Genomic DNA, 22,908 nt, shown 5'->3' on the forward strand with positions numbered 1-22,908 from the left:
TGTAGCTGACGATAGAATTGACACCAGACAAAATACTTTACAGCTGCACAACTTTATTAAAAAGCCATCAATGTATTTTCACTGAAACAAGCAGCTGTTGTTTATGTGCATTAAAGTTATATAAAAATGTAACAGTGCAAATGCAAATTCCTCGCTGATAGTTTAACCAAAAGGCGTTTCCAGTGGAAACTGGCCGACACATCCTGAGCATAACCATGTATAATATCCACTAAACTTCAGAAGAGGTTATACAGTCGTGGCCAAAAGGTTTGAGAATTGCATAAATATTGGAACCTGGAGAAGTTGCTGCTTAAGTTTTTATAATAGCATTTTGCCTGCACTCCAGAATGTTATGAGGAGTGATCAGATGAACTGCATCGTCCTTCTTTGCCATGAAAACGAACTTAATCCCCAAAAAGCCTTACCGCTGCATTTCATTGCTGTCATCAAAGGACCTGCTGAGACCATTTCAGTGATCGTCTTCTTAACTCAGGTGAGAATGTTGGCGAGCACGAGGCTGGAGATCATCATGGCTGTATCCCGATTCAGGTTCTGCAGCTTTAAAGTCCTCAAGGGCCGCGTACTCAAAGACCGCTAAGGCCGAAGTGCGAGGCTCGTAGGCTCGTGAAATGGGACGTCTAGCCTCCGTCGCGCTGCCCAGGTTGCCTAGCAACCATGATACTAACAGCTGGAAACGTTTCATACAGCTTTGTTTGACAGAAATGAAGGAGAACATATTTAGTTCATTTGTTTCTACATGAGCTCTGTGTGATTTGATGAGTATCTGAGGCTGAGACCACAGGACTGTGAAACATGATTGTTGGGCTTCATTTCTGTGCTGAACAGTCGTTTAAGATTAGCTGTAAATAACAATTAGCTGATGTTGTTCATGAGACTAAAGTCATCTCACTGTGGTAATGTAAATATAATATGGCCAATATTATAGTTATTATATTAATCACTTCACTCACAGACAAGTATCTGTGACAGTGTGTATACAGATGTGTTATATATAAGAGACAAATATTGTTCATTTAATATGTTGGTACTAAATGTGGCTCAGTGCTTACATATATGTGTAAAAAGCAAATGTAGGAGCTGTGATAACTGTGTCTGATAGAATGAAGAGTAGACTGATATATGAAATATTCCTTTATTGGGTGAGAAAATCAGACCATGTCATAACTGCTGTAAGTCACACAGAATAGATATCAGAGCATTAAACAGGCTGACGTCTGCTAAATGGGTCAAACTGGGCAGAAAGTCTACAAACACATAACATCCTTATAGAATATGATGTAACACTATAGATCAACTTAGCTCAGAATATATAAAGCATATAAACAGTTACAGCAATATGATGCAACAAACACAGCAGCTACTGATCCAAAATACTCAAAGCTTCATAGAACTGAAACCAACATTTATTTTAGCTCCATTCTGCTGCTGATACAGACTTTAGGTTTCTGAACATTAAACTTGTTGCTGCCTTTCATAGTGTGTAACTTGAAGGCCCTGAGTACTCTGAGTACTTTCTCCCACACTGGAAACACTGGGATGATCACATTATTTGAACATTACCTAATAAGACTGATTCAGCACAGACAGTTATGTTAAACCTTCCTAGCAGTCCTTCACAAACAGGGAACAGTCTGTCTATTCTCTCCATCTGTCAGCTGCTGCTGGCTCTTCCTCCTCCTCTTCCTCACACACTGCTGAGTTTGTCCTGGTGGATCATCAGGGCTGCAAAGCCTCACAGATGATGTGCAGCAGTGGCTCCCTCAGTCTGTCCTCACTCTGGACACTTGCAGTCGTCACACATGGAAATCAAATGTGTGATAAGCTGCAGGATTCAAACACAAGTGTAACTTATAAACACATGTTCATACTTTTATTCCACAATCAGAGAGAAAGAAACAGAGAGAGAGTGCAGGACAGACAGACAGGTGACAGTCTCAGGTGTACACACTGCTACACAACAGCACCAGAGAAGCAGGATTTAGTGTTTGTGTTATTACGAGTGTAAACAAGAAGAGTTCCAGATGGTGCAGTGGACACATGTGTGACTGCTGTGATTAAAGCATCTTTCTTTCAGCTTAACGAGTGAACCGTCAGCTCGTTCAAACACACGTTAAAGTGCGTTTGGCTCGACACCACCGAACAGAGGCAGCAATATAACACAGCTAACATTAACAGTGCAGTGAATCCTGCTTGTGCCGTGATATTCAGGACTGCAAACCGAGCAGCATCACTGACTTTCAGCTTGTTGTGTTTGTGGATATATGACTGACTTTAATTATCCACAAAATCATCACATTCTCTGTCAGATTAAGGTCGACTATTGAACGGCGTATATTTTAAAGGCTTTAAAACCAAGTTAACGCTGAAAGTACAAACATCACTAATGTCACATAACTCTGCCGACAAGGCATAGCTATGGCTATGAAATGCTCTTTGTGTATCACTTCTTCATTATGAAAGATGTCATTAATGCACTAGTAATGTCTCATCTGGAGTATTGTTCAATCATTTGGTCAGCAGCTAATAAGACAGATCTTAACAGACTTCAGTTAGTCCAGAATAAGGCGTCCAGATTAGTGTGAAGATGTTCATACTATACTAATATTGATAAAATGCATAATAACCTTTCTTGGCTTCCTGTACAGGCTAAAATATTCTATGGCTTACTTGTAGTTCTAAAGAAAGCAATTCTGTTAAACACACCACATTTATTCTGCTCAGCTGCAGTATCCAGATGAAATACATCATCATATTACACAGTTTTCAACAAGCTGCAATTTAGTAAATGCTCGAGTTAAAAGTAACGTTTTGTAAAACTGTTACATTTAGAGCAACTTTTAAGTGGAATAAGTTGCCTTAAAAAATTAGAGAATTATTCAAAACTTCAATGAACACTTAAAAGCCGATTTACAGAGCTTTTAGTTGTTGTAAATATTGTAAGACATGATTTGTTTTTGAAATTTGTGTAATGTGCCTCAATGTTATTGATATTATTATTATTATTATTGATTGCTTATATTTGAACAATTGTGAAACCTCACTGTGGATGTAAGAGTGAAATTATGTGGATATCTTGAATCCACTTTATTGTGTAATATTTTATGTGAGTATTTGACGGAAGACGAGCAACATCTGTTGTGGAAGCTAACGGGGTTCCTTTAGAATAAACAAACATAGGATTTATTATCACTGAATAATTCTGTATAAATCTATACAAATTATAGAAATATGTAATAGGAAACAACAAAATAATCTAAATTATAAAATAATGTGTGTGTGTGCATGATTTTAGTGTTTGAACAGTCATGAATTATCTTTAACAGCAGGTTGGATGTAATGTGTTAGAACTACCAGCAGGTGGGGATAAGAGACCTTTAAGATGTTTGGTGCCACGCTCCACCTTCAGGTTTAAAACTAGTGTTAATGGAGTTTGAAGGTTGAGTTTGTTCCACGACTGCATTTCACTCACTGCCTCTGTTTGTATCTCTGTCACTGCAGGACCAACATGGAGCCAGAAGTCAGCGCTCTCAGGAGGCCGACAAACCTCACAGAAGAAAGGGAGAGAAAAAACACACCTGTGACGAGTGTGGGAAGGGTTTTACTGTGAGGGCTAAACTAAAACAGCATCAGGTCATCCACACTGGAGAGAGACCGTTCAGCTGTGACTTGTGTGGGAAGTCTTTTTCCTTGAAGGGTTCCCTAAAAAAACACCAACTCATCCACAGTGGAGTTAAAGCGTACAGCTGTGATCAGTGTGGCAGAGCTTTTACTCACAGTAGCCACTTACAGAGTCATCTAGTTACCCACTCTGGAATTAAGCCATACAGCTGTGATCAGTGTGGCAGAGCTTTTACTCGCAGTAGCCACTTACAGAGTCATCTAGTTACCCACTCTGGAATTAAGGCATACAGCTGTGATCAGTGTGGCAGAGCTTTTACTCACAGTAGCAGCTTACAGAAGCATCTAGTTACCCACTCTGGAATTAAGGCATACAGCTGTGACGAGTGTGGGATGGAGTTTACTGTGAAGGCTTCACTAAAACAGCATCAGGTCATCCACACTGGAGAGAGACCGTTCAGCTGTGACTTGTGTGGGAAGTCTTTTTCCTCGAAGGGTTCCCTAAAAAAACACCAACTCATCCACAGTGGAGTTAAAGCGTACAGCTGTGATCAGTGTGGCAGAGCTTTTACTCACAGTAGCCACTTACAGAGTCATCTAGTTACCCACTCTGGAATTAAGCCATACAGCTGTGATCAGTGTGGCAGAGCTTTTACTCGCAGTAGCCACTTACAGAGTCATCTAGTTACCCACTCTGGAATTAAGGCATACAGCTGTGATCAGTGTGGCAGAGCTTTTACTCACAGTAGCAGCTTACAGAAGCATCTAGTTACCCACTCTGGAATTAAGCCATACAGCTGTGACGAGTGTGGGATGGAGTTTACTGTGAAGGCTTCACTAAAACAGCATCAGGTCATCCACACTGGAGAGAGACCGTTCAGCTGTGACTTGTGTGGGAAGTCTTTTTCCTCGAAGGGTTCCCTAAAACAACACCAACTCATCCACAGTGGAGTTAAAGCGTACAGCTGTGATCAGTGTGGCAGAGCTTTTACTCACAGTAGCAACTTACAGAGTCATCTAGTTAACCACTCTGGAATTAAGCCATACAGCTGTGATCAGTGTGGCAGAGCTTTTACTCGCAGTAGCCACTTACAGAGTCATCTAGTTACCCACTCTGGAATTAAGGCATACAGCTGTGATCAGTGTGGCAGAGCTTTTACTCACAGTAGCAGCTTACAGAAGCATCTAGTTACCCACTCTGGAATTAAGGCATACAGCTGTGACGAGTGTGGGATGGAGTTTACTCTGAAGGCTTCACTAAAACAGCATCAGGTCATCCACACTGGAGAGAGACCGTTCAGCTGTGACTTGTGTGGGAAGTCTTTTTCCTTGAAGGGTTCCCTAAAAAAACACCAACTCATCCACAGTGGAGTTAAAGTGTACAGCTGTGATCAGTGTGGCAGAGCTTTTACTCGCAGTAGCAACTTACAGAGTCATCTAGTTACCCACTCTGGAATTAAGGCATACAGCTGTGACATCTGTGGAAAAACTTTCAGCCAGAGAGGGAACCGAAATACACACCTACGCATTCACACCAGACATGATGTGTACTGCTGTGAACAGTGTGGCAAATACTTTACAACAGACGCACACTTACAACAACACATGTTTACCCACACTGAGGAGAGACCTTATCAATGTGACCTGTGTGAGAAGACTTTTAAAGCTCCACATCACCTGAGAGAACACAAACAGATCCACACCAGAAAGAGAGTCTACAAGTGCAGCTACTGTGAGGTATGTATTTATATTGTTATCTTGTCATTTTAGCCTGACTGTTTGGAACAACTCTGCTCATTAAACTGTGTTAGCATGTTAGCAATTCTACTGCATGGAAAAGCAGCTCTGAGTGATTATTCAGATTTTCCTTTCAGTTATGATTTTAGTATTACTGTAGTATTATGGTGGTAGTATTGTAGTTATTGCAGCCCAGTAAACTGAGTGTGTTAACTGAAACAGTCAAATGTAGTTGGACGTCTGCAGAGATGCTCTTTATTTCAGGCGACGTTCAGGATACAAATGTTGAAGGACTGACTTACACTGTCTTTGTGTCTTTGTTTAGAAGCAGAGCGACACAGATGGATCCAGTTCTCAACCCTGTCATCACTGTGGTGGTGGGAAAGACTTTCATTGTGACCTCTGTGGAAAAACTTTCAGTCAGCAAAAGACCCTAAAAGTACATCAACGTAGACACACTGGAGACAAACTGAAATACTGCAAAGAATGTGGGAGAAGCTTCACCACACCAAGTGATTTAAAACAACATGAACTGATTCACAGTGGGGTTAAAAAGCACTTCTGTGATCAGTGTGGGTCATCCTTCACCACTGCAAGGGACCTTAAATCACACAAACGAGTCCACACAGGAGAGAAACCACACAAGTGCAGACACTGTGAGAGAAGCTTCTCACAGTCACATAGTCGTAACATTCATGAATGTACACACATGGAAGGAAACTACAGCTGTGACCAGTGTGACAAGAGCTTCAGGAATCTCAGTTCATACTCTGCACACAAACGATCCCACGTTACTAATAAACTGTTTCACTGTTACCAATGTGCCCAAACATTCACCTCATTGTCTGCTCTGTGCAAACATCAGCGCGATCACTCAGGGCTGAAATCACTCCCATCACTGGATCACAGTGAATCTGAAGACACAGAAAGATCCTCTGGTTTCTGTGTCAGACTCAAACAGCTTGAGATCAGGCTCCACAGAGTTCAGATAGAATCATTTAAACTTGTGTTGAACTGAACTGGTTGCTGGGCTGAACTTCTACATAATACAGATCTACATGAGATCTTCTTTTCTGTTGTTTTACTGAGTCAGTTTTGTCCTTTTTTCTCTGTCCTGGTTTTGCTCGTCTGTAAATGATTGAAACTCAGTCAAATAGTTCATTGTTCTCCAGCAAAACGTTTTGGAAACTCATGTTTAACCTTTAAAACTCTGACATGTTTTAGCACACAAGGCTTCATCGGGGAGTTCACTCATGATTGGACCATGAGAACAAAGGTTTTTAGTTCTTTCAAAGAGAGTGTTACGGCCCTAGCAGGGCCTCCTCCTGAAGGTGCCTGTGTGCGCGTGTCCCACCACCTCTTCTGCCTGAGGTGCCACCTTTCCCTGTAACACAGCTGACTCAAATCAGTAATTAAAAGTATTTAAGCCCAGGGAAAGGTGAGCTCTGGGCCAGAGTGCCATTTTGTGTGGGTCCAGCTAGTGAGCTGTGTGTGTGTTTTGTGGTGATTGCAGCTAGTGAGCTGTGTTTGTGGTTTCCAGCTAGTGAGCTGCGCTTTCCTTTTGACTTTGCTTTATTGACCAACGCCTGAGTTTTGTTTGTGTTTCTTTTATGGGGATAACGGCTTGTCCGTCTCTTTTAGTTGAATTACTTTAATAAAACTGTTTTATTTAACTGTTTCGCCTCCCTGACTCCTTTTTCTGACCCGGTCACTTTTGTTACTTCCCCCTTAACGCCTAGATCCCCCCCAGGGGAACGTAACAAGTGGGGGCTCGTCCGGGATATTTGAAAAGGGAGTTCTGTGTTGAATTTGGTTTTCTTTTTGATTATCTCGCTTTGGCACCTTTTTAGAGATTAACAACTTCCCAGTTAAGGTAGGTGAATGTCCAGCTGAGCTCTTTAAGTTCCTCCTTCGGGCACTCTTGTTATTTTGCCTTTGTTTTTTTTGGAGTAATCCTGGGTGGGGATTAATTCTCTGTCGGGGGTAGGCAATTCAGGGCTCCGGTCACTGAAGTTCTGCCTTTCAAGTTGCCTCGAGCCCAGCACGCTCCAGAAGATAGGTAGGTAAAGTTTGTTGTGCTTAGGAACTGGGTAGGGTGTGTGTGTGTGTGTGTGTGTGTGTGTGTCAAAAGGTAAGTTGGTCAGCTAAAGTAAGTTGTGTAGTGGTCTGTTAACTGTCTTAATTAGGTTGTGTTTTTCTAACCCTTCACCATCCCCAAAATGGATGACACAGCTGCTAGTGTACAGGTGTCTAGAGGCTCGTTTGTGAGCAATAACATTCACCTGGTTCCAGACTTCTGTGAATCCAGTGTTCAGTTTTTTCAGTGTGTTCGAACGCCTGGCAACTGCACTGCAGTGGCCTCAAGATGTGTGGGGGGTGATGCTGCTGTGTCGGTTGACAGGTAAGGCTCAAGAAGCGTGTTCTGGTCTCTCTAGGCAGGATGGCCTGGTTTATGGAAAGATCAAAAGTGCCGTCCTCCAAGCCTATGAACTGGTACTTGAGGCCTATAGGCAGCATTTTCGAGGGTTGGAGTTGGTGCAGGGACAGTCCTATCTTGACTTCGCCAGGGAGAAGGCGAGGCTCTTTGATAGGTGGTGTGCGGCAAGCCAGGTTAATGATGTAGAGTCCATACGTGAGCTTATGCTGGTGGAGGATTTTAAAAACTCTGTCCCTAAGTCTGTGGCCCTCTATTTAAGTGAACAGAGGGTTACAACTCTACAGCAAGCTGCCACCCTGGCAGATGAGTTTAGGCTGACTCATACAGCAAGTGCGGTAGGACAGGATATCCCTCTGCACTATAGCGCAGCCTGGACAGGTAAGAGTGGGCCAGCTAAGAAGGAAAACGCAGTTATGGTGTTAAGCTCTAGGCCCAAACTGTTTTTTCTGTCACAAGCCTGGCCATGTGGTTGCCAATTGTGTCAGACTGGCACTCAAACAGAAAGCCCGCTCCACACAAGAGGGGCCTATTTTGAGAAAAGTCAGTCTTGGCTCTCAAACTGACAAGCTTGCCAGGCCTACTGAAAGGCTAAACCTGGAGCACAATTGCTCGGTAGCATCTCGTAATCAGTGTATGAGGCCAACTAACCCTGAGCTGCCGCTGGTCGACCCTTTCTCCGGTTCATGTTCAAAACCACCCTTCAGATCTGCACCCCCTGCTAACAAGCATGTCTGTGTTTAAGTGAAGCCTGCTAGCTGCCTGCTGGGTTCTCCACACGCGATGGTTCGAAGCCCCGGCTAGCCCATGGGACACTGTTTCGAGGGTCTGGGGCCACTCTCTGGTAATGTGGTGAACCCACTCAGATGGGATTGGCAGCTCCCGCGGGCAATGCCTAACCGTTGCTACGCGGTTTGGTAGGTGGAAAGCCTGCAATTTCGTCTTGACACGGCTATGGACTCGCTTTTGGTTATGGTAATTTGACAAACCATGGGTTTGCATTTATGGGAGGGGGTGTTACGGCCCTAGCAGGGCCTCCTCCTGAAGGTGCCTGTGTGGGCGTGTCCCACCACCTCTTCTGCCTGAGGTGCCACCTTTCCCTGTAACACAGCTGACTCACATCAGTAATTAAAAGTATTTAAGCCCAGGGAAAGGTGAGCTCTGGGCCAGAGTGCCATTTTGTGTGGGTCCAGCTAGTGAGCTGTGTGTGTGTGTTTTGTGGTGTTTGCAGCTAGTGAGCTGTGTGTGTTTTGTGGTGTTTGCAGCTAGTGAGCTGTGTGTGTTTTGTGGTGTTTGCAGCTAGTGAGCTGTGTGTGTTTTGTGGTGTTTGCAGCTAGTGAGCTGTGTGTGTTTTGTGGTGTTTGCAGCTAGTGAGCTGTGTGTGTTTTGTGGTGTTTGCAGCTAGTGAGCTGTGTGTGTTTTGTGGTGTTTGCAGCTAGTGAGCTGTGTGTGTTTTGTGGTGTTTGCAGCTAGTGAGCTGCGTGTGTTTTGTGGTGTTTGCAGCTAGTGAGCTGCGCTTTCCTTTTGACTTTGCTTTATTGACCAACGCCTGAGTTTTGTTTGTGTTTCTTTTATGGGGATAACGGCTTGTCCGTCTCTTTTAGTTGAATTACTTTAATAAAACTGTTTTATTTAACTGTTTCGCCTCCCTGACTCCTTTTTCTGACCCGGTCACTTTTGTTACTTCCCCCTTAACGCCTAGACCCCCCCCAGGGGAACGTAACAGAGAGTCTTGGAGATGTTTGATGTTTCTGTTTTTCTGAAACCACCTGAAAGAAAAACTATTTTTCTTGCTTTATGTAGTGTAAAAGTTTTTAATGTTTCTTCATCTGTGATGTTCTTGAATGTGTTCACGTGAAGATGGTATAAATAAACTGTCCTTTCAGCTTTAGCTCCTAATTTATTCATTATTTATGGATGTAGCACAGCAGCCGTCTCTTGATTAACACATGGAGGGCTCGGGATCTGATGGTGTCGTCTCCCTAATTTGCCCACTCAGTAAATCTCACTCATGGCCAAGAAATTGAAATAAACCTTGTTTCCCTGCTGGATAGTGATCCACTGTAACTCTGCTCCTCCTTCCTGTTTAGGATTTCTGTGGCTGAAGTAAAATTCCCTCCATCCATCACTTATCCCAGCTAACCCAAAGTGAAATAACGTTTTGCTCGTCTTAAAAAAGCATTACAATAATGGGCATTACCAATGCAAACTGAATGATACAGAAGATGAAAGAAGAGACTTTGATCAGTTAATAAAGCTCATGATCTGGATTCATTGTGGCTGCTACACAGATACTTCTGGGTCACTTCTCTCAGTTAGGAACCTTCCTCACCAAACTGACTGTTGGACCACACCCCTGGTTTCATGAGAAGTAGTTTCAGCCATGATTTCTCTTCCTGTATTTCAGAGTAAAGACTGAAGTGACAAATGGAAGCATGTTTAAAAGACACAATGTGAGAGAGACGTTGAGGTCCTTAGAAGTTACCCTGGGTTTTTCTGTCACCCTGCTAGATGTTACACACCTTGTTATTGGACTGATTTGTACTGCTGGACTACTCCTGCGGAGAGTAACAATACTCTTACTAATTAGCTCCCTTTCACAGCTTTGGGGATATTTATTTTTGTGTTTGCAGCGCTGTGAGCCAGAACAGCGAGAGAAAAATCTGCAACAGCGACGAGCCGAATGCTTACGTGAATCGCAGCAGCTGCACATGTGCTACGCTGAATTAGAGGATATCTTTGCTCTGGATTTCTATTTCTACTTTTTCATTTCTATATGATTCTTCTTGCATCTAAACAAAGATGATTCAATTTGCTAAATGTTGATGGCTCTTCGTGCTCAGGTGTAAATGAGACGTAATATTTGCTCTTGGTTTGGTTCTCCTGTACAGAACCTTGCAGTACAACAGAAACCTAAAAACATTATTTGTAGTTGTTATTCTTAGTTGTTCTGCTGCCTAAATACCACAGGGTCTGATTATGAAGTTATTGAGCTGCACATACTTTACGACCTGCTTAAGTTCGAGGTCACAGCGTCTGTAGAGCAGCTGGAACATAATGAAGTCTACAAGGTTAAAGTTTTCTCTTCAGTTATTGTTCTTTCTGCTGCTTGGTTTGATGGATCTGAGAGCTTTTGTTTTTATTATTGTTATTATAATTATCATTAATATTTTACTCTCTAGAAGCTTTAAAATAGTGTTTGTGTTTGAAAAAATTGATTTAAGAATTGAACAGAAACATCTGTCCTTCTGAAAATCGCCCAAAGGCACGGAGACAAAGTCAAAGGATGCAACCTGTAACTTTCTCTTCCTTCATGTCAGGACCATCATCCATGATTTATATAAAATGCATATAGCAACAGTAGCACTTTAGTTTGGACTTTATGATTTCTGTAACTGGAAAATATTATTTTGTTTAAAGACAGAAGTGACCGCATAGTTGCAACATCAAAGGGAAATATTAATTAATTAGCATTAAGTATATTTGTTGCTTAAGCGTTTGCACTATAACTTAAGTAGGATTATAACTTTTAAGGAAGGAAAGATTTCAGATATTTAGTTCACTGTTTCAATTATTTTATATGAAATTAAAACATTTACGTTGGTCAAATATGATGCTCTAAATCAAATAAAAGTTTGAAAATAAATGATGTATTTTTAAATGCTGCAACAAATGTTCACAAAAAGTAACTATAATTAAAACCAGTTAAACAAAATCAAATGTTTGAGTCATGCTTAACCAAATGCCAGGCTGGAGAGCTGAACCTAAAGTATACGTAGAAAGATTTCAACATCTGAGCAGTTTTTAATGTTTTTATCACATATAAATGTCACAGCAGTGGGTCCTGGCCCAATGCTTTGTGTTTTTGGTTTTCTTTGACTATTGTTTTTCTTGGTTTTTGTTCTTCTTATTTATCAGGCTCTCAGTAATCTTAGTTCTCCCTCCCTCAGTGTTCATTTCAGCCTGTGTTTAGTTTCTGTTCCCGTGTCCCACGTTTCATCGTTTCATGTCGAGTCAGCCCTGTCTCTCTGTTTCCTGTGTCTCCCCAGTCAGCCCCGCCTCCCTTGGGCACTCATGTGTGATACAGAGTAATAAACCTGACTACATTTGCTACACTCTCTTTATTACCTGTTACTTTAAAATTCATACACTAATTATGTCTGCCCATCTCTCTAATGTGAAGGTCAAAGGTCAACATCCCAGTGACATAAGAATAATCCCAAAGGGGCAAAGGCAGCGGTTAATTTAGCACATTTAGCATTAAGGGTACAGCAAGGATATACTTTTACTTATTGTGGCAGGGGTGTGGTCTCTGGGCTGCTGCAGTGGAGGCTGGTGGCGGGACGTTGGACGGCACAGGTGAGGGTGATGGAGCTCATGACTCTCCCCTTTATAGTGACGGAGGAGACTGGCGTGGGGGAAGCGTGTAGTGGATGAAGCCGAGGAGAGAGCTGGTTTCTGGCTACAAAGACGGCGTCAAACCAGAAAAGATTGCTTGTGGTCAAATGTCAAAGGAGCTTGCAAAGAAAAGCGTCTGGACTTCTTTAAGTTACTTGAAGACGTTTCACCTCTCATCCGAGAAGCTTCTTCAGTTCTAAGGTCAAATGGTGGAGAGTCCCAGATATAAACCTAGTGGGAGTGTCCCCCCCAGAGGGACAAAAGGACCCCCTGATGATCCTCTAATCGCCTGAGCCAAGGTGTGAAACTGGGTGTGGGTCCCAATCAGCCAGAGTTTTGGGTGAGCTCATTGGGAAACCTGGCCCCACCTTATCATGCGAATTCCTGAGATCAGATGGCCCAGGATGTGAGTGGGCATTAAGGCGTCTGGCAAGGGATCTCAAAACTGGATTATAGATGGCAGACAGTTGGTGTCGTAAACCACCGCCTCTGTTCAAAGATGGTCGTTCACAGTGGACATAGATGGCTTCTTTCACTCCTCTTTCAAACCATCTGTCCTCTCTGTCCAAAATGTGAACATTGGCATCCTCGAAAGAGTGTCCTTTATCCTTAAGATGCAGATGGACTGCTGAGTCTTGTCCTGTGGAGGTGGCTCTTCTGTGTTGTGCCATGCGCTTGTGAAGTGGCTGTTTGGTCTCTCCAATGTAGAGGTCTGGGCATTCCTCGCTGCACTGTACAGCAAACACCACATTGTTAAGTCTGTGTTTTGGCGTTTTGTCTTTCGGGTGAACCAGTTTTTGTCTGAGCGTGTTGCTGGGTCTGAAATGTCATGCTTGGAGAAAACTCTCCTGAGTTTTTCTGATACACCGGCTACATAGGGGATGACAATGTTGTTGCGTCTGTCCTTCTTATCCTCCCTCGCTGGTGTCTGATCTTCTTTTCTGTGCCTCTTTGCTGACTTTAAAGTCAGCAAAGAGGCTCCTTTGACTACGATGACCTGGATGACTGAGAACCTTCACAGACACTTGTGGTCAAATAATGTGTTGTGCAGCACGCAGGACAGACAGCGCACAATGTGCTTCGCAGTAGCAGCCAAGAAAGGTGTAATTAAAGTCTACGAGCAGTGAACACCCGTGTGCATACCTGTGTGGATCAGCGCGCTTGTATTCAAATGGTTTCCACATGTAATGGTCTGCAAGTATAGCTCAGTAGGTAGAGTGGTGGCCCCATGATCGGAAGGTCGGGGGTTCGATTCCCCTGAACAGCTACCCTGAGGTACCCCTGAGCAAGGTACCGTCCCTACACACTGCTCCCCGGGCGCCCAATGGCTGCCCACTGCTTCACTGAGTGAATGGGTTAAATGCAGAGAGCGATTTTCCCCACGGGGACCAATAAAGTACACTTTCTTTCTTTCTTTTTCCTTCTTTCAAGAGGATGTAGCGAGCCATAGCCCCGTCCCCCAGGGCATGAAACAGACATGGAGGAGATCCAGGCCCCAGACATCCAGAGGCCCCAGAGTGCGAGAGCCCAAGGAGGACCACCAGAGGGGCATCTGTGCCACCCTCATGGGAAGGGCTGAGGATCCCCAGACGAGGCGTCACCCAGTAGCCACCGAGCAGAAGCTAGAGGGGGCTGCACCGGCGTGCCCAACGGCTCCGCCGGCAGCCAGCTGTGCCAGAGTGAACCGAGCCGCAGGCCCAGAGGCCAGAGGCCCGAGGGCCCCCCGCACCCTGGAGGAGGCCTGACCGAGCAACAGGCGCCAGGCCCCGCCAGGTAGCCACCGGGAGTGAGCCGGTACATACCTGAGTGCCCAGCCCCGGACACCAAGAACCACCAATGCACCGACCCCTGAGGGCATCAGTCACCAGCAGGGAGTGTGGTGAGGGGAGATAGGCCTTGGAGGGCCTGGGAGTCCCCAGAGAGGTGGAGTCTAAGACCCGACCTGACATATAGACACAGACAAACAGGCACACACAGACAGAAACATGCATTCCCACCCTCATGCACACATATACAGTGGGGCAAAAAAGTATTTAGTCAGCCACCGATTGTGCAAGTTCCCCCACCTAAAATGATGACAGAGGTCAGTAATTTGCACCAGAGGTACACTTCAACTGTGAGAGACAGAATGTGAAAAAAAATCCATGAATCCACATGGTAGGATTTGTAAAGAATTTATTCGTAAATCAGGGTGGCAAATAAGTATTTGGTCAATAACAAAAATACAACTCAATACTTTGTAACATAACCTTTGTTGGCAATAACAGAGGTCAAACGTTTACTATAGGTCTTTACCAGGTTTGCACACACAGTAGCTGGTATTTTGGCCCATTCCTCCATGCAGATCTTCTCAAGAGCAGTGATGTTTTGGGGCTGTCGCCGAGCAACACGGACTTTCAACTCCCGCCACAGATTTTCTATGGGGTTGAGGTCTGGAGACTGGCTAGGCCACTCCAGGACTTTCAAATGCTTCTTACGGAGCCACTCCTTTGTTGCCCGGGCGGTGTGTTTTGGATCATTGTCATGTTGGAAGACCCAGCCTCGTTTCATCTTCAAAGTTCTCACTGATGGAAGGAGGTTTTGGCTCAAAATCTCACGATACATGGCCCCATTCATTCTGTCCTTAACACGGATCAGTCGTCCTGTCCCCTTGGCAGAAAAACAGCCCCATAGCATGATGTTTCCACCCCCATGCTTCACAGTAGGTATGGTGTTCTTGGGATGCAACTCAGTATTCTTCGTCCTCCAAACACGACAAGTTGAGTTTATACCAAAAAGTTCTACTTTGGTTTCATCTGACCACATGACATTCTCCCAATCCTCTGCTGTATCATCCATGTGCTCTCTGGCAAACTTCAGACGGGCCTGGACATGCACTGGCTTCAGCAGCGGAACACGTCTGGCACTGCGGGATTTGATTCCCTGCCGTTGTAGTGTGTTACTGATGGTGACCTTTGTTACTTTGGTCCCAGCTCTCTGCAGGTCATTCACCAGGTCCCCCCGTGTGGTTCTGGGATCTTTGCTCACCGTTCTCATGATCATTTTGACCCCACGGGATGAGATCTTGCGTGGAGCCCCAGATCGAGGGAGATTATCAGTGGTCTTGTATGTCTTCCATTTTCTGATGATTGCTCCCACAGTTGATTTTTTTCACACCAAGCTGCTTGCCTATTGTAGATTCACTCTTCCCAGTCTGGTGCAGGTCTACAATACTTTTCCTGGTGTCCTTCGAGAGCTCTTTGGTCTTGGCCATGGCGGAGTTTGGAGTCTGACTGTTTGAGGCTGTGGACAGGTGTCTTTTATACAGATGATGAGTTCAAACAGGTGCCATTCATACAGGTAACGAATGGGGGACAGAAAAGCGTCTTACAGAAGACGTTACAGCTCTGTGAGAGCCAGAGATTTTCCATGTTTGAGGTGACCAAATACTTATTTGCCACCCTGATTTACGGATAAATTCTTTACAAATCCTACCATGTGAATTCATGGATTTTTTTTCCACATTCTGTCTCTCACAGTTGAAGTGTACCTCTGGTGCAAATTACTGACCTCTGTCATCATTTTAAGTGGGGGAACTTGCACAATCAGTGGCTGACTAAATACTTTTTTTCCCCACTGTACAAACACTCAGCACTCACCCAACATAAGGATTGACATAAATGGACACACAATCACACTCCCCAAACATACTCTATACCCCGGGTCCAGGTACCCTCGCCCCCAGAGGGGGAAACAGAACCCAGACCTAAGAGATGTTACCCTTCCCCCCGGGGTGGAGACAAGCAGACCGTCCCAGGCTCCGCAGCAGCAGGGAGGCCAATCGGACAGCCAACATCTCCTCCCAGCCCCCGCCCCAATGGCTAGCAGCGAACGGGGGTGTGTGAAGACCCCATACCTCCCTCCTCCCGCTCATGTGTAGTGTTGCTGCGTGTTGTTCTAAAGTGCATTTAAAACAAGGGAGAGCATGGTGCTGCTGCCAGAGAGCAGCAGGTGTTAGCATGGCCCCTCCCGAGAACCCTCAATGTCTACATGGATTTAAAATTGAGAGGTGGGCACCAGCGCCAGAGGTAGATTTGAGTACACAGACCGTCCACCGGACGCCGTTAACGTGCCCACCCTCAAGGCCCTATATATATGTGTGTGTTATGAGAGTGTAAGTAATGTGGATGTCTAAGTTGTGAGATAAAATTGAGGCACAGGTGGCCAGAAGGGGACAGAGTGGGGGGGGATGTCTCCCCTGCACCCTGGTGACACACCCGCACCCCAAAGCCCTACCTGTGTGGGTGAGTGTGGTGGAGTGGGAAGAGGGAGGTAGCCGGGGATGGGGAGGAAAAGGAGGGAGGGGAGGATGCCCCTCCCTAGGGCCAGCTCCCCCGCTGACCCCAGTAGGCACCCCCGTCCTCTGGTACCCACCAAGGCAAGGGAGCCCAGGTCCATCCAGACCAGGGCCTACAGTAGCACTGCCAAGCCCCACAGGACCCGGGGCAGCCCACCCTACCCCACCGCAGAGGAAACTGTACCCACCCCAAAATGAACATATTTCAAGTAAACAGCTGGACTGATCAGGTCCAAACACAGAGTGATAAACTTGTCAAACAGCTGTCATATCTTTATATAGAAGCTCTTTATAAATGCTGCTCACTGCAGTCTGTTTACTAATAATGTCAAAGTGTTAGAAACACAGAAACATCAGAATGGTCTTTGTTCACAGAAACCTGTCTGGGATCCTTTGTTGTTCTTTTGATGCAGAGTTACATTATAAATATAAAGAGTTATTTCAGAGTCTCATCAGTTTTCCTGCATGTCTTTATTTAACACATCAGCAGGGCTGAAGCTCTCATGTTAAACACACACTGATCTATGGACACGTTCATGTGTTTCTAACAGAACCAGGCTGTTATCAGCCTGCACTAACATTATGTCACACACACTGAATGTAACAGTGACAGTTTACATCATCACACAATCAGCTGTGATTGTTTCACTGTCATCAAACGAGTCAACAGGAAGTAGAATCAATAGAAACCAATCATTTACTGACAGCATGTCTGATGGAAATAAGTGCAGATTATGTATGAAGTGTAACTGCACACAGTAACTGTGTTACAATAAGGACTTAACAGCGCCCTCTGCTGGAGAGTTTCACACTGAGAGCAGCTTTCCTCTGAATTCAGTGAGGTTATGACTGAAATTATTGGTGTAGTCGGTTTTATAAAGACCAGACCAGTAAAAACAAGAGTGTCTCTGCTGTCTGTGAGGAGATGGAGCCGAACATCAAGCTGTGCTGTTTCACAGTGAAGCCAGGCGGCTGTCACCAGGAAAAGTCTTGTCCTGAGTTTTTGAGCTCAGAGAGCAGATCAGATGTTTTTGGAGCAGGAGCACAAGTATGAAGTCACAGGGTTAGTGATGAGAGCTTCCTGGCAAAACTGGCCTACCTGAGTGACATATTTGGAAATGAAGTAAATCTACAGCTTCAAGGGAAAGATAAAAACCTCCCTCAGGTCACAAGATCAGCTCTGTCACTGAAAGCTTGCAGTGTGGGGCAGGAGACTCGATGAAGGAAACACAGATTCATTGGAGAACCTGCATGAATTTGTTGACACTAATGATGATGATGCCGCCTCAGTGACTCCATATATCAAGCAGCATATTTCATCACTGATGGGATACTTTAAAAAGGACTTCCATGAAAACAGTTCCCAGCATGACCAGCTCCAACTGGTTTCAGCTTTGCAGAGCAGAACCAGTTCATTGACGTCTGACTCCACACTGAGACTGCAGTTCACATCACAGACACTGAGTGGATTCTGGCTGAGTGTAGAGAAGCAGTATCCACTCTGAGGGCAGCAGGCTCTGGGCGTTCTTCTTCCTTTAGTCTCATCTTTGTGAGGCTTCTCTGCTGCTGCTGCAGACCAAGTCCAGGTCCCAGCTAAACACTGAGCAGGAGCTGAGAGCTGCAGGATCCTGCTTCAAAGCTGCTTTGAAAAGCTGTGCACTGCAAAACGTGCTCGTTGGAGCCATTAATGCTGACTTTGTTATTTTGATCAAAGAAAGAAATCAGCACAAACTGTTTGATTCGTTTTTGTTTTGTAGGTTAAAGTGTTTCATATATTGTGCTCCTGAGTTAATGATGCTGATCAGTTTGAATTCATTTTGATTGTTTATGGAGTTTATTTCATTTTATTTTTCAGTATCAAACGGTTCAAATGTTTATAGTTTTATTAAGGATTTAATTTCTTTTTTATTGAAGGTAAATTGTTGCACTTTACTTTGTTTCCATCTAAAATTGTTACATTGTTTCTCTTCCAAACTAAAAAGTGTTTCTGCTGCAGCTTCCTTTCACTCTTTATCATTTTCCAGTCAGTGAAAGTCTTTTTGTGTCCTCCTAAAATCCACCGTGCTCACAGTGAACACTCGTATGCTGTTGTGCTGTCACAGACTGTTATCAGCCGTGTAGCCGCTCATACCTCATTTATTCTTCTTGTTAATTTGGGTTGAACCCAGGACTGTATAGGCGTTGGCTGAATAGCAGTGGTGTTCACCTTGGGGTGTCGGTCAGAACACACAGGACGCACAGATAAAGGTTATACCGTCTTTACTGTGATTCCTCAGCTTAACAGCACAGTACAGCAACACAGTAATGCAACCGCAGGCTTACAGAGTGGTGAGGGGTGTGGGTGTGTGTGTGGTCTGTGAACAGAACATATACAGAATACTGAATGTAATAAACATCTAAGTCATGAATTATGATGCATTAGCGTTCTTCGAATCTAACCAGAACTACAAATGGGAATTCCTATATGAACATCTACATGCACGAGTTTCATACACTACTCCCAAACCCTTACAGTACATGACATTGATTGCCAATACACCCAACAACAATATATCACAAACACCAAATCGTTTAGCTTACAGCTAGCAGGTATGTAGCATAACAGGTAGCATTAGTAGCATGAACTAGCCACATAGCGAACGGGTCGATACACATTGCACTTCTACATCCACTAAATGTCTAATTGGCATAAAAGACTAAAACTGTCCTTTCCAGGCATGGCTCCACGTCTACTCACAGTTCTTTAGCGACGCACACAACTCCCACCGTGTGTAGACATCCCCTGCAGAGTCAGTCTGCCAGGCGGCTCTTGCTATGTGTTAGCTCCAACTCTGATCACTGGAACATGTGCTCAATAGTGCAACTGTGCTCTCTCGCCACAAGGGGGCCCCCCCACACAGCTGACATCCTTTCCAACACTTCTCGTTCTACCGTCAGACCCAGGCGCACAGCTTTGGTTGAAGTTCTTATGTTTGATTTCATAACAGCTCTTCAGATTTCCACTCTTTATAACTTTATAAGTATTTTTGACAAAGCCATCTTCTTTTACTCATCCACTCAGCAAGCTCCCAACATAGTAACCTATCAACCCGCACACCCACATAGCTTGTTCTTCTTTGTCGTTTTATTGGCAGTTGGTGGTGCATTACTGCCAACAGCTGGCTGGGAGAGTGGACCAGCATGATGCTAACCTGCATAGCTGCATGTCGTGCCAGTTTAAAAGTCAGCCACGGCAGCCGGCAGGAAGAAAATATCCAACGACACGGTAAATGAGAAACTGCTTTGTGATCCGGACAAAATCCTCTTGGGGTCTGGATTTGGACCGGAGTCCAGGAGTTGGGGACCCCTGTTATGGTACCATATCACCCTATTAGAGCACTTCGCTCTCGCTCTGCAGGCCTACTTGTTGTTCCTAGAGTATTTAAAAGTAGAATGGGAGGCAGAGCCTTCAGTTTTCAGGCCCCTCTTCTGTGGAACCAGCTTCCAGTTTGGATTCAGGAGACAGACACTATCTCTACTTTCAAGATTAGGCTTCAAACTTTCCTTTTTGCTAAAGCATATAGTTAGGGCTGGACCAGGTGACCCTGAATCCTCCCTTAGTTACACTCAAAAAAATCTGTTGTTGTGGGCGTAGTTGTCTGCTGCTGAAAACTCCAGCGATTTTCCTGCAGTTTGACATCTAATGTGATCTTGTGAATTTCGTGAGTCCAGGTAACGAACCACTCTGACTAGATTGTATCCTGTCATCTCAACAAGAACAAGAATTAAGTGTCTGAATTTCATGCAGATGCTCCATGATTTAATTATGTTCACCACAGAAACATGAAATTATTTCGTTCAAATCACAAGTTTGAATCTTGTACATGTAACATCCACCCAATAGGTGTAGGCTGCTGGGGGACTCCCATGATGCACTGGGTGTTTCTTCTTCACTCACTATGTGTTAATACACCTCTACGTGTTTAATCATGAGTTATTATTCATATCTGGCTCTTCCACAGCACGTCTTTGATGTCTTCTTTCTCTCAGCCGAACTGGTCACATGGCTGCCCCTCCCTGAGCCTTGGCACATCCTGTGGCTGCAGAATAAGCAGCAGCTCTAATCAAACATGATCAATCCTCAAGTGTCAGTGAGAATAAAAGAAAAGGAAGTCATTTGTCATGAGAAGTGGGGCTCAGGAGGTGGAGCAGGTCACCTGACAATAGAAAGGTCGGTGGTTTGATCCCTGCTGCTCCAGTCTGCATGCCAAAGCATCTCTACTGGTCGTGTTACTATGGTAACCCAGAGGAGTTTACTATGATAAGTATTAATTAATTCATTAAATGAGACAATCAGTCAAAAGTCAATCATTCATTTTTAATCAGCAGTGTTTTTGGAATCATCAAATAAATTTAAAACAAAACCAAAAATGCTGAACAAGTTTGTAAAGTTTTTTCTAAGTCAGTCGTCACAAACGTCTGTAAGTTTGAAGGTTTTCAGCTGACAGACGTTCAGGTAGTTTCATCGCTCAGGTTTGGAGGATTCAATGTTTATTAATCGTCCCTTCAGACGACCAAAGGCTGCCACGTGTACGGTAACAGCACAGACACGTGACAGACTAGACTTTCATGTGACAGCGTTTAATCTGTATAAGGTGACGTTGACATATTTTGGAGGCGTGTTGGTCACCAAACTGAACGTGTTCACTCACTGGAGTCTGTGTGGTTGTTGTTGTTGTTATTCACCGTCTTCTCTCTGACTGTGATGATGGTCCCATTTCCTTTAGACACAGTTAAAGATGGAATCTCCACAGTCACTTTACAGATGTGTGTTCCTGAATCCTCTGATGTTTGAAATGTTCAAAGATGAGCAAGTCTTTGCCTCCTTTTTCAGAGACTTGGAGATTGATTTGCGTTGGTCTCTCTTAATTATTGTTTGATTTTTCAGCCAGGCCACTCTGAATCTTTCAAACGTTCTTGTCCAGCAGCAGGTGATGCTTACTGTCTCTCCCTCCATGACAGAAACATCTGGACTCTGGGTCACAACAAACATGCCAGATGAAACAGCTGCAAGAGACACAGAACTGTGAGTCAGTACAAGAGACGAGTCTCCAAAAGTTGGTTCTGTTCATCTGGACGTAGCGTTTTGTGGGAGAAACGTTTCGTCATCATCAGGTGACATCTTCAGTCTCAGCTGCAGGTTTCAATCTTATAAACAGGACATTTGCATAATGACTGAAACCAGCCCACTGGGGCTGAGGTCAGTTCCTTCATCTTAATCATGCAGATTCTCATGACCATTGATCAACAACCACTGATCCATGTCCATGAGTCCCATTCACAGAGAGCTGGGGAATGGCTGCAATCACAGCATGTAAGATGGTGACAGATGGACCCTTAGGCCCCTCCTCCATTCAGAGATGGTCTTTCCCTTTTCACGTAAATGGCCTCCTTGACTCCGCCCTCAAACCAGCGTTCCTCCCTGTCCAGGATGTTACATCCTCATCATTGAAACAGTGTCCACTGGCCTGTAGGTGTAAACAGACTGCAGAGTCCTGGCCTGACGAGGTGGCTCTTCTGTGTTGTGCCATCCTCTTAGCCAGAGGTTGTTTGGTTTCCCCGATGTATCAATCCTGGCAATCCTCCTGCACTTAACAGCGTACACTATGCTACTCTGTTTGTGTCGGGGGACCCGATCCTTGGGGTGGACCAGTTTTTGGTGCAGCGTGTTTAGGTGTTTAAAAGCCACAGAGACCCGGTGTTTAGAGAAAATGCATCTCAACCAGGGGCGATTCTAGGATCAGAGCTTTGGGGGTGCTGAGCACCCAGAGAGCTGCCCAGCCAGGCAAGATAAACTTTACTCGTCACGATGAGACGTCTTCCCCGTCTCTGTCAGTCCCTGCATCCCTAAACGCCTCCAGTTGTCCCGAGTTCTCTCTGACTGTCTCCTTGGTGCATTTAAACCCCTGTTCCTTCCTGTCCTCGTCGTCTGTTGTCTTCGTCTCCGTTATCAGTCATCCTAATTTTACCCTCTCTGTGCAAGTCTGCAAATTTCTGTATTAAATCATAAGATTCTTAAATTCATCAAGTCTCAAAACATGACATCACTGTTTTGTACATTTTAACACAATTTAATAAACATGCTTCAGCCAGTACCTTTTGATTAGCCTTGTCTCGGTTTCTTGCTTTGTGGTAGATCTTTATTGTTTTCACTGAGATATTTGAATGCTAATCAATAAATCAATATTCAATTCTAAAAAAAACTCTAATCAAACAGTTTTTGAAAAGTTTGTATTAACAGAGTTTTTGGCCTTTTTTTTCCTTTATAAAAGTTAATTGACTCTTTACAGTGTAACAAAACCATCAAATCTGATCAAGGTTATTT

At 44.3% G+C, this 22,908-nt stretch overlaps 1 long non-coding RNA gene across 2 annotated transcripts; it reads right to left on the bottom strand.

Annotated features, from left to right (window-relative positions):
• Positions 1-1,139: 1,139 nt before the first annotated feature.
• LOC145423632 (uncharacterized) lies at positions 1,140-19,437 on the bottom strand. Of its 2 annotated transcripts, none has more exons than XR_013904691.1 (2): positions 19,282-19,437; positions 1,140-1,843 (listed from the first exon to the last, which is right to left on the bottom strand). It is a non-coding gene; the product is annotated as an uncharacterized LOC145423632 (long non-coding RNA). The 2 variants fall into 2 exon arrangements; XR_013904690.1 differs by lacking the exon at positions 19,282-19,437 and adding an exon at positions 5,679-5,778.
• Positions 19,438-22,908: the final 3,471 nt, after the last annotated feature.

This window comes from Astatotilapia calliptera, chromosome 3 (genome assembly GCF_964374335.1).
Source record: "Astatotilapia calliptera chromosome 3, fAstCal68.1, whole genome shotgun sequence".
NCBI lineage: Eukaryota > Metazoa > Chordata > Actinopteri > Cichliformes > Cichlidae > Astatotilapia > Astatotilapia calliptera.